The following is a 12,552-nucleotide window of genomic DNA, read 5'->3' on the forward strand; positions in this document are numbered from 1 at the left end:
ACGCCACTGGATTCCCCGTAAAAGAGTGCCTGTATAATGTTTTAATTTCAGAGCTCTATCATCAGTATTAGCGGAGATATAAATGTTTTTCGATTTCGCCATTTTTCCAATTTTCGCTTATAACTCGAAAACAAAAGAAGGTGGCCAAAAACGAAAACTACTCTTTTTAGTTTCTCAGAAAAAGAGATCGAGAAGTGGGTATCAGATTTTGTCTATCTCCTCTGGTTCAAAAGTTGTAGTGCTAAAACATCGAAATTTGCCCACCCTGTACTTCACACTTTAAATATTGAATTTTAAAGTGTAGGCGTTACCTTGAATTCATTTAGGATCAACGGAGTAGAAAATACACAATTTATCATTTTGAGCAACAATTAACCTAATGTATAACTGCTGATTATAATACGCTTATTCACTGGTATATGAATGAATTTCATGGTTTTTTTCAAACAGATATATTCAATCTCGAGAATAATTTGAATGAGATAAGAGGGGGGGCCAAAATCCATACAGTTCGTCCACTATTATATTATTGCTCTTCAATGATTTGTTTCCGATATAAAATGCTATATATTCCAACAAAATGAGATTTGTGTCGGAAATATCGTTCAATATTCTTATGTCATACACGGCTTGACTTAATTTTCGAGCTACTTGGCTTGAGCTTGACATGATTTCATATCAAGCTACTTGATTTTAAGCAGTTTTATTGTGTAGTGTCACATCAATAGAAACATGATGAAATGAGAAGAAACCTTGCAAAAAACACTTTTATTCATTACACTTATTGTTAAAAGGAACGAAAATATCAACTTTTTTGAAATAGAAACAAAAATTAAATCACTATAAATCATAACAAAATGAAAAATAAGAGAAAAATAAAGTTTCTTGATATTGAGAAACCTCCAGGCTTTGTTAGATTCCATAATTTTCCATCCAGGATCTAAGACACATGAGGCATCTTATGAATTTGACGCCTAACCAATTACGGGTTTTTGTAACTGTAAGAGCAGCTCTGAAAATTGTCTTTCAACAGGACCTGAAGTAGCTGGCGTTGATAAAAAATCCCTGACCATTTTGGCCAAGTTTGTGAAGATATTTCTGGAACTACCGAAATCTACCAATGGATTTCTTAGAAATGTGAGAAAACTACTAATAAAGTCACACTGGCGAATGCTTCAGTCTCTTGGCGCTTGAGGAATCCCCTTATTTAGTCTAAGCGCACACGAGATTGTAGAAATATATGCCGTGCGATGCGTGCATATCAAGCTCAAGAAATATCAAGTAGCTTGATATCAAGTCAAGCAATAAATATCTAAAATCAAGAAAAGTCAAGCTCAAATATGTAATTTTTCACGAGCTTGATTTTCAAGTGGAGTAGTTGGTTAAAATGTCTAGCTACTTGGCTTGATGAATCCCCAGCTGAAAGTACCGGTCAATATTCTCTTGTCATCTATCATTGTAGTTTAATTGAGTAGGTAATTATAATTACATTTCGAAGGGTCAAGCGAATGTTTGTGGAAGAATTACACGAATACCAATTAAGATTTCAGATCAAAATTTTTTAATTTTTCTGCAAGAAAACCGTCAAATAAAATCTTTTCTGTATTTCTTATCAAATTTTTTTTTTAATTTGGAAGTTTTCCAATCAAAAATAATGAATCAACCCACTTTTACCATGAATTCAAATTATGTATAGTACGCGTAGTAGCTGTACACTCTGTAGGCATTCCCCAACGCCAAATATGAACAATGACACAACCCCTCACCGTGAAAAAGGTCAACGAACATATTCAAATGATTTCCTGAACAAATCCGGGCACTCCATCAAAGAAAAACCATTCTACGAATTTCCCCTCAATTCACCTCAGCACCGTTCGTAATCTCCCATTCTTTTGTCATCGATAAGATCCACTGAGCGAGATGAAATCTCCACCCAAGATAAGCGGAACATCTTGCAACTTGCTTTGTAAGGGTGGCTTGGACCCGCTTCTTTTGTTTATGTCCCCTGCTTCCTACCAAAGGTAACTATTCTTTATTCGTTTCCTTCCTTCCTCATTCTACGGCTAGTTTTTATTTACATTATTGATTTCCAGATAAATTCCAGTGGCGTAGTGGAAGTCAAGTTGATAGTTATGCATATTAGTTATGTTTTTTGTAGTTTTGTATATCTGAATTGATCTTTTGTTTTTTAAATTCTCAAATACTCACATCTGTTATCATAAATAAATTATTTGTACCGGGTGTCCCAAATACGATGCTCACTCATTCACATCTCGAGGACTAAGACTAAGAGAAAAAATATTCAAGGATATCTTTTTTCGAAATAATATGATAGAATCAAAAATCAGATCGTAAATATTTTGCTCCTATCTCGACTTACAAGTGTTTCTAAAAGATGACTTTTTCTAATATTTTCATCTTGGTATCTATTCGAAATATTCAAAAAATCTAAACTTTTTTTCATTAACTTTCATTTCACTGCGGCTAAAAATTTGTTGAAAAATCCATCTCGCCTCAATATCTGTAAAGCGGTAATTAATTTAACTGATTTGTTATGAGTATTATATAAACATGAACCATAAAACTTACTAAAAAAAACGTTTTAAAATCTTTGGAATATCTTGAACAGAAACCAAGATATTGTAAAATATTTTAAACAGTAATTTTTAAGAAATGCACTGTAACTCGAGAAAGAATCATGATATTTGTGATCTGTGATCTTCTGATATCTTATTATTCCGAAAAAATAGAAATCGAGATTTTTGAAGATTTTTCATCTAAGTCTTATAGTTCTCGAGATGCTTTCAGTAAGCATAGAATTTGAGACAACCTGAAACATTACCAAAGTTAATGTATAAACTGCTCAGTATTGAGGAAGATAACACTTCACCAACCTCTCAGATTAATATTTGAAAACTCGAACTCTGCTGGGCTGTCTATGAAAATTTAAAGATCCAATCTAAGGCCTAGATTTCGCGAATCCGTTGTCAAGAGACGACGCTGTCCAAATCAATATAATCTCCAGGTTCAGCTGTTCAACATCGTCTTTGACAGAACATCGAAGTTCACTTCAGGCATTGCGTCATGCTTCTATTACATATTCAGAACCATTAATGTTTTAAGTTCCCATTTAGTCCTAGCAGGTGTCAAAACGAAAGGGTTGCTGAAGCCTGTTCAAGTACCTTCAAGCTACCCCAGATATGTAATTATAGGACAGTGACCTCATTACTATTCGAATCTTCCGAACCTGATTCTTTTCGGTGATAAGTTTCTATATAGAGAAAAGTGAATATATTGATGAAAGCTGGGTGAGAATAGGTCAACGAAAGTTATTCAAAATTGGTTGTTCCAGAATTAAATGCGCGAGGAAACGTCAAATGAACTTGGTGGACAAGTGTAGTGTACAATTTGAGAATTCAACAATATAACTAAATAGTTGTAAGTAACGGGTGTTTTTTTTCGAGGTATATAACTTCAAGTTGGTATTACTGTTCAAGATGGTGACCGATTTAACAGCTGTCAAGTGATTTATTCTCAGTTTGGTTTGGCAATTCATCACCAATAGACTCACGCCTGAACAACGCTTGCAAATAGTGCGATTTCATTTCGAAAATAATGGTTCTGTGCGGAATATGTATCGCGCACTACGTCCATTTTATTTTATTTAGCGATGAAGCGCACTTCTGGTTGAATGGCTACGTCAACAAACAGAACTGCCGCATTTGGAGTGAAGCTAATCCTCAAGTGTATATCGTAACACCGTTACATCCAGAAAAACTGACTGTTTGGTGCGCTTTATGGACTGGTGGAATCATTGGTCCGTACTTCTTCAAAAACGATGATGGCCAGAACGTTACAGTCAATGGTGATCGGTATAGAGCCATGATTACTAAATTTTTCATTCCTGAATTGAACAACCATGATGTCCAGGAGCTGTGGTTCCAACAAGACGGCGCGAAATGTCACACAGCTCGTGCCACAATCGATTTATTGAAAGACACGTTTGGTGACCGCCTAATTTCACGTTTTGGACCTGTGAATTGGCCTCCAAGATCTTGTGATTTAACACCGCTAGACTACTTTCTGTGGGGCTATGTAAAGTCATTGGTCTATGCATATAATCCACAAACCCTTGACCATTTGGAAGACAACATTCGCCGTGTTATTGCCAATATACGGCCACAAATGTTGGAAAGAGTCATCGAAAATTGGACATCCAGATTGGACTACATCCGAGCCAGCCGTGGCGGTCATATGCCAGAAATCATATTTAAAATGTAATGCCACAAGATTATCTTGCGGATAAATAAAATTCATGTCAATCGAATAATACATCGTTGTTTTATTGCGATTTAAAGTTCTATAGCTCTAAAAAAACACCCTTTATAAATGTAAGAGATTTCACAGTCGAAGAGGTGCTACATTACATCCTTCTTGGAATCATCATCTGTATGAAGCCAGTATTCAATACTACAAGAGTCATAGAAACTTATGTGGACATCTTTTTTTTATAATCTGATCGATTAGAAGTTACACCTTAAAGTGTCTCAAAATATTTTTCATCCAAAGGGCGATCACAAACCTTCCCTTCACCCTCGGTAGACTCCATAGTACCACATCCGGTTAATGTTAATAATAGGCATCTGAATAATTTCATATTTGACTCGATCCAGCATCACGCCTTTAACTCCACCATATCATCCGAGAAAAATCAGACTATAACTGCCAATCCCTACCATGTCGAAACCTGAAATTTCTCTCAAATTATCCTGTACTGGTGGTACAGTTGGAATTCGCAGCCACGGCATTCTTGAGGTCGTTCTATCCACTATTGCACCATCGCGTCTTGTATTTACATACCAAACAATGCACTGGAATCTAGACATTACCAGAACGCGCGTGTATATGCCCAGTAAAAATGATGAATAAATACAGGTGTGGTATATTGGACGACCTTGCACGGTCGCCGCTTTCATCGTAAAACAACTCTTGACAAGTTGCAACCACTTATTTTCTATCGACGTCTATTGGTTTAATGATCTTAAGATACCGGGTCTGATGGTATCGCTAGATTGTGCACCTTCGGGTGTAACACTTTCTGACTTGCTTTATTGGTCTGATGAGAGAAAACACTTGTTGTGTTTATTCAATATCGGTTTTTAGGTTTTCCAACGTCTTGGGTGTTTATGGATCACTCCCAGCTTGGTTTGCCTTACGGTGTGTTTCCCAAGAAGTTGCAGGCAGGCGACTACCAGCGATTATTATCGCTTTAAATTATACTGTTTGTAGATTAGCAGAAGGATAAATTCTGAAAAGTTTTTCTTAGAAATCCTTTATGTTATAGTGAGGGTATTACTGCTCCAAATAGATGTAATCGACTTTTATTTACTGTGATGTGTTATACATACCAGCCTGTGGCATCATTGGGCCTGTTTCTTCAAGAATGATTCAGAAGAGTTGATCATGTTGAGTTGTTTTTTTTTTCTCAAACTGCTGCAGGAAAACAATTGGAGGTGTTTTGTTCAGGAGCTGGAGTTTTCAGAGATTCTGGCTACCTGGAAAGAAGTGTAGACGTTAATGGCCACTTTAGTTTTTCTAATATATTTTTAATGATACTGAATAGGATGTCTGTCCAAATTTTTAATTCGCATGCAGTCCGAGGTGAATGAGCAAAATCACTGGACATTTATGGTTTTCTCGAATGAGGAGCCATTGCCCAAAGAAAGTCACAACTAAAGGGTGTTTTTTTAGAGCTATAGAACTTTGAATTGCAATAAAACAACGATGGATTATTCGATTGGCATGAATTTTATTTATCCACCAAATTAGTGAATTGCAAAAATCTAACTCGGAGAATTAAACATTCCCTATCGATCCTATAACACCCGCAAAGCTCTGGCATCAGGATCAACAACAGAATAGCTTTCAAAAAGAAACCGCAGCCTCCCATCATCAATAATTAACCCACGAACAATGCGAGCGAAGAACAAGAGGGCTCCATAGCGAATCTAATTTGTTTCGACTAACAAACGACAATTGATTTCGTATCTGGCTATCTAATTAACTGCTGAGTAATAGAAACATTCAATTAATTTGCATTGAATGGCGGGCAGAGCGCGCATAGAGCTCGATCGTGCACGGGCCAAGGAATCTCTATGGCTGCCTGCAGCTTTAGTGCTGATCTCTAATACGGGCTTGGCAGCTTTCTGCTCGCTTGTTAACTCTCGAGTGGATTATGTTAGAGTCTATGAAATTTTCTGTCCTGGTTGGGTTCGTTGATACGCCCTATTAGTGTGACGTCACACACTGCCATTTCTGGTTCTCTTGTCAGTGTTCGGAATCCAACAAACAAACAAATTGTCATTCAAATTAGTACGGTGTCGTTGAACGAATTGCCTTATTTTCATAAATTAGAGTATTTAAATTGATAGACAGCAGGAACGAGGTTAATACTAGTAAGTTTGAATAGACTCACGCCTGAACAACGCTTGGAAATAGTGCAATTGGTCTATGCGGATAAGCCACAAACCCTTGACCATTTGGAAGACAACATTCGCCGTGTTATTGCCGATATACGGCCACAAATGTTGGAAAAAGTCATCGAAAATTGGACGTCCAGATTGGACTACATCCGAGCCAGCCGTGGCGGTCATATGCCAGAAATCATGTTTAAAATGTAATGCCACAAGATTATCTTGCGGATAAATAAAATTCATGTCAATCGAATAATCCATCGTTGTTTTATTGCAATTTGAAGTTCTATAGCTCTAAAAAAACACCCTTTACAAATATTCCTGCAGAATAGTGAATACACTGCCTTCCGACTCCATCGCTATCTGACTGAATATTGTCATACCAACAAATTCAGCCAAACCTGAAACCACCTTCTTCTGCCCGACATCATCATCTCCTCCAAAACCCAACAACAAACCCAGAATCACGTCTCAATTAACGAACAACGTTTTTTTCTTCGACCCTTAACACTTTCACGGTCGGGTTCCCGCAGAAAGGAACCCAACTGTCGGGGCATTCGCAAGGAGCTGAAGCGATTCTTCACATCACTAAGTTATCCAAGAGCAATAGTTTCACTATTACCGGCCAAAAGTGCTTCAGTTTTCACCATTTTTGTAGTGTATTGGGTTAATTTCAATGCGTTGTTGAAGCGTGTGTTTCATTTTTAGTATTGGCGTAGTTTTAACTTGTCAAATGTCAAAAGAGGACAGCTGCCCAGATGGTGGTCTATTCATGATGAAATCTGTTATTGAAAACTCTACAGTAGCTTCTTCCCCATCTTCACAGTTTTTCTGCCATTGTCTGGTGGTTGTATGAAACTTGCTCTTTGTGTAGTTGTGAAGGTGTTGATTCGTTTATTATTGTTATTATTGATTTGCCATTTGCTTCGGATATTTGGATTATATTGAGAAATGTTGGTATAACTATTTTAATATTGGCAGTTCTCAGTTGATGCATTTGATTGTATGAAGATACACTGCGTTTTTGAGAATGGAACTGCTCACTTATAATAAATCTTGTATAGAGTATCAATGTCACTCTTTGTCTGAAATATTCCCTTACTAGTCAAGTCACTTTGGAAAGACTCTGCCAAAAAAAAGCAAAACCTGAAACCACCTTCTTCTGCCCAACATCACCATCTCCTCCAAAACCCAACAACAATCCCAGAATCACGTCTCAATTAACGAACAACGTTTTTTTCTTCAACCCAGCGACCCCCTTAACACTTTCACGGTCGGGTTCCCGCAGAAAGGAACCCAACAGTCCGGGCATTCGCAGGGAGCCGAAGAGCGACGACTAAGTGGTACATAATACGCTTACTTTATGCCCACCTATAATCCATAGTTTATGCCCCATAACGGCCTCCAATAAATACACAATCACAATATTGAATATTACATATAACCGAGCGTGGTCGTAAACAGGCCCGCAGGACGGACAGGGATGGGCGATGCCCGCTGTTCCAATTAAAACGAAATCTACGATCCCCTGTATTTTTTTCGATGTGGCTGTGGCGGCGGCGGACGCGCGGAAAGGCCCCCGGATGACGCGCTCGGTACCCGCCTCGTCGTAACTCAGGCCGCCTCTCGTCGTAACGGCCGCGGTGTGGTCGTAAACATCGACGGGTTTGTACCTACTTAACGGTCGTTAATCGATGCGATGAGTAATGTTTGCCGAACGTATATCGGAGTGCGTTTCGCGTAACGATGAATGAACAACATCAACAACAACCTAGAAGAAGGAATTAACGATGAGTCTCTTACCCTGACCATCCTGTAGTGAACAACGACGTCTACACTTTCCTAATTTGACCTAAAAATAGTTGCCGATGTTTGTTTTCGACTCGTTGATGAATAATTCTAATTGTGTCTATCTAGTGGACGAGAAGAGGTCGATTTAAATTCGAATTCCAGCAGTTGGAGAATGTCACATTTTCAGAAACTGAAAAACAGTTTCGAAATAAAACATTTCACGGGTCTATAACCGGTTAAAACATATTTTGTCTCGAAAATCGCCACCTTCAAGGGTGATACATACCTTTTTAGTAGAAGGTTTCATCTTTGCTTTCGAAATAGTCTTCAACCACAGCAATCATATTTTCAATGGTGCCAAATTCATTTCCTTGGAGCAACAAGAATTTCCTGTTCAATAAACAAACTAGAAAGTGATATCCCAACATTCAAACTTCAGTATCTACGATAATTTCCAGTAATGAACACCAAAGTTAAACAGGAATTTTTTACTTATAACGGAACTGTAGTATTGATTTAACAGGAATTTTCCGTTGAATTGGAGAACAGGAATTTTCTGTAGTTACCTAGTATTCAACTGAAATTTCTTGCATTTTCTGTTGAATATTATCGCAGTTTTGCCAGTAATTTCCATATGTAAAGGGTGTTTTTTTTTAGAGCTATAGAACTTTAAATTGCAATAAAACAACGATGGATTATTCGATTGACATGAATTTTATTTATCCGCAAGATAATCTTGTGGAATTACGTTTTAAATATGATTTCTGGCATATGACCGCCACGGCTGGCTCGGATGTAGTCCAATCTGGACGTCCAATTTTCGATGACTTTTTCCAACATTTGTGGCCGTATATCGGCAATAACACGGCGAATGTTGTCTTCCAAATGGTCAAGGGTTTGTGGCTTATCCGCATAGACCAATGACTTTACATAGCCCCACAGAAAGTAGTCTAGCAGTGTTAAATCACAAGATCTTGGAGGCCAATTCACAGGTCCAAAATGTGAAATTAGGCGGTCACCAAACGTGTCTTTCAATAAATCGATTGTGGCACGAGCTGTGTGACATGTTGCGCCGTCTTGTTGGAACCACAGCTCCTGAACATCATGGTTGTTCAATTCAGGAATGAAAAAGTTAGTAATCATGGCTCTATACCGATCACCATTGACTTTAACGTTCTGGCCATCATCGTTTTTGAAGAAGTACGGACTAATAATTCCACCAGCCCATAAAGCGCACCAAACAGTCAGTTTTTCTGGATGTAACGGTGTTTCAACATACACCTGAGGATTAGCTTCACTCCAAATGCGGCAGTTTTGTTTGTTGACGTAGCCATACAACCAAAAGTGCGCTTCATCGCTAAACAAAATCAAATGGACGTAGTGCGCGATACGTATTCCGCACAGAACAATTATTTTCGAAATGAAATTGCACTATTTACAAGCGTTGTTCAGGCGTGAGTCCATTCATGATGAATTGTCAAACCAAACTGAGAATAAATCACTTGACAGCTGTTGAATCGGTCGCCATCTCGAACAGTAATGCCAACTTAAAGTTATATACCTCGAAAAAAAACACCCGTTAGTTGACATTTGTTTCCATGAAATTTTACTAGAAGTGCAGCATTGCTGTAATTTAGGTTGCTTCCTATCAGTATTCAAATGCTATTTAGAGATTCAAGGTATATTTAGAGATTCAAGTGCTATTTAGAGATTCAAGTGCTATTTAAACATTTTGAAATAAGATTTCAAATTTTAAATCAGTTTTCAGCAAGTAGTAAGGGTCTGTGAAAATACAACAATCTTCACAGGATCATTTCAAGTTAAGATAGGCTATCGGTTTCATCAAAATAATTGCTCAAAAACTCCAAATTCAGCAAAGCAAGGATCCCCATCCTGATAACCAAAAGCGTGCGACACCATCAGCTTGTTCATCGACCACACCTCCAGCAGTGCGCTGCACGTGTCTCATTATGCTCCCATCGCATGATTTACACCCGTGTAGAGGTTAACGTTATTGCAAAACATGCACCTCATAATTAATAAATTCATTAAATTGACAAACGGACTGTTTGTGCACCATTAATAAACATGAGATGTCCTCTCCTCCTCTACTGCCAAGACGATGCTGAGGGTTGGGCTGTCTTTTTTGCTGCGGCTGTTCGCGTGGAAGCCGCTAACATAAATCAAACGGATAACGCGCTTTTGATTATTATCTGATCGGTGCAAACCAGGAAATTATAATGGCCAATTATATACATACCATTCAGAAGTTGGTCTGAATGACCCAAGACGATATATCTAGGAATAGAGAGAATGGTTGCGCAGTTTGGAGTAGAAGTATGCACGAGTGCCATCTGTCTGCACAAATCATAATCAATTTTGCTATCAACAATAATTTTGTCTATTCACTCTTCAAATTGGGAGACATTTTGCTTCACGGTGTACTGATTTCTTCACTATTTCGTTCAATTCTACAAAATTATTCATTTTGCTGAGTCATTCACCAAAACTATGGAATAGATAGATTGAATTTGGGGGTTGATGAGGCAGACTTTCAGGGATGCTACCATATTGGCTAATTGGACAAAATACTTGGTTACCTTGGCCATCACATTGTGAAGCTTTAAATATGGATTGTCCAAGATCTGTATTTCTCAGACTGGCCATTTCTGGACATTTTCACAGTTGTTTCCAAGTCTTATTTACAATTTTCATCTGCTGATTAGCTCATGCGGTACTAAAGTTGAATGGATTCTTTGTACAGAACATAGAATATCAAAATAGTCTTTTTGAACTCCAGTAGGTGCTACCCTTGATGCCCTTTGCAAGTTTCTTCTTCTTCTTCAAGTGCCATATCCGCGGCGGATGTCGGCAACCATCATAGCTATCTTGACTTTGGAGACAGCGGCTCTAAAGAGATGTTTTGAGCTGCATCCAAACCACTCTCTCAGATTTCTCAGCCATGAGATTCGTCTTCTTCCTACGCCTCTTTTGCCTTCTATTTTCCCCTGCATTATTAATCGTAAGATATTGTACTTCTCGCCTCGCATTATGTGTCCCAAATATTGTAACTTTCTCTCCTTGATGGTACGTTCAACTTCTTTTTCTCTACCGATTCTTCTTAGCACCTCGATGTTGGTGACACGATCCTTCCACGAAACTCTCAGAATTCTTCGGTAGGTCCACATCTCGAAAGAGTTAAGACGCCTCATTGCATCTGCATTTAGCGTCCATGCTTCCACCCCATAATAGAGCACACTGTGTACATAGCATTTTGCCAATCGCAGTTTGAGATGCAATGTCAGATCCTTGCTGCACAGGACTTTTTTCATTCTTATAAAGTTGGAACGAGCTTTTTCTATTCTAGTTTTTATTTCTGCGGTATAGTCATTGTTTTCTGTTATAAGTGTTCCTAAGTAAGTGTATCTTTTTACTCTTTCGACCTGCTGACCTCCAACCAGCAGTATTTCGTTTGTGTCATTGTTCTTGCTGATTTTCATGAACTTGGTTTTTTTGACATTAAGAGAAAGTCCGTACTTCCCGCTACATCTTAATATCTTGTCCATAACTCTCTCTAAATCCTTCAGACAGTCAGCTATTATTACGGTATCGTCAGCATATCTGATGTTGTTGACCAAGACTCCATTCACCTTTATACCAGCCGTCTCACCTTCCAAGGCTTCCAGTATAATTTGCTCCGAGTACGCATTAAACAACAAGGGCGACAGTATGCAACCTTGCCTGACTCCTCTCTTTATTTCCACTTCCTCAGATCTTTCCTGCCCATTTTTTACTGTGGCCCGTTGGTTGTAATACAGATTTGAAATTAATCTTACATCTTGTTTGTCCAGGTTTTTGTTCTTAAGAAGGTCTATAAGTTGGTCGTGTTTTACCTTATCAAAAGCTTTATTATAGTCTATAAAGCAGATATAGAGGTCGCGATTAACATCCAGGCATCTCTGAGTCAACACATTGAGAGAAAACAATGCCTCTCTTGTGCCAACCCCATTTCGGAAGCCAAATTGACTCTCACTTATATCCAGTTCTAGTTTGGAACGTATTCTGGTATGTATAATTTTAAGGAGAATTTTTAATGTATGTGACATTAAGCTTATGGTTCGGTAGTCGCTGCATTCTCTGGCATTAACTTTTTTCGGTAGACATATGAATGTTGATGTTAACATTTCCTTTGGTATAATTCCTGTATTGTAAATTGTGTTGTATAAACTCACCAAAATATCTATGTTTTTGTCGTTAATTAATTTAAGTAACTCACTTGGTATCTCGT

This window comes from Harmonia axyridis, chromosome 2 (genome assembly GCF_914767665.1).
Source record: "Harmonia axyridis chromosome 2, icHarAxyr1.1, whole genome shotgun sequence".
NCBI classification, from domain to species: Eukaryota; Metazoa; Arthropoda; class Insecta; order Coleoptera; family Coccinellidae; genus Harmonia; species Harmonia axyridis.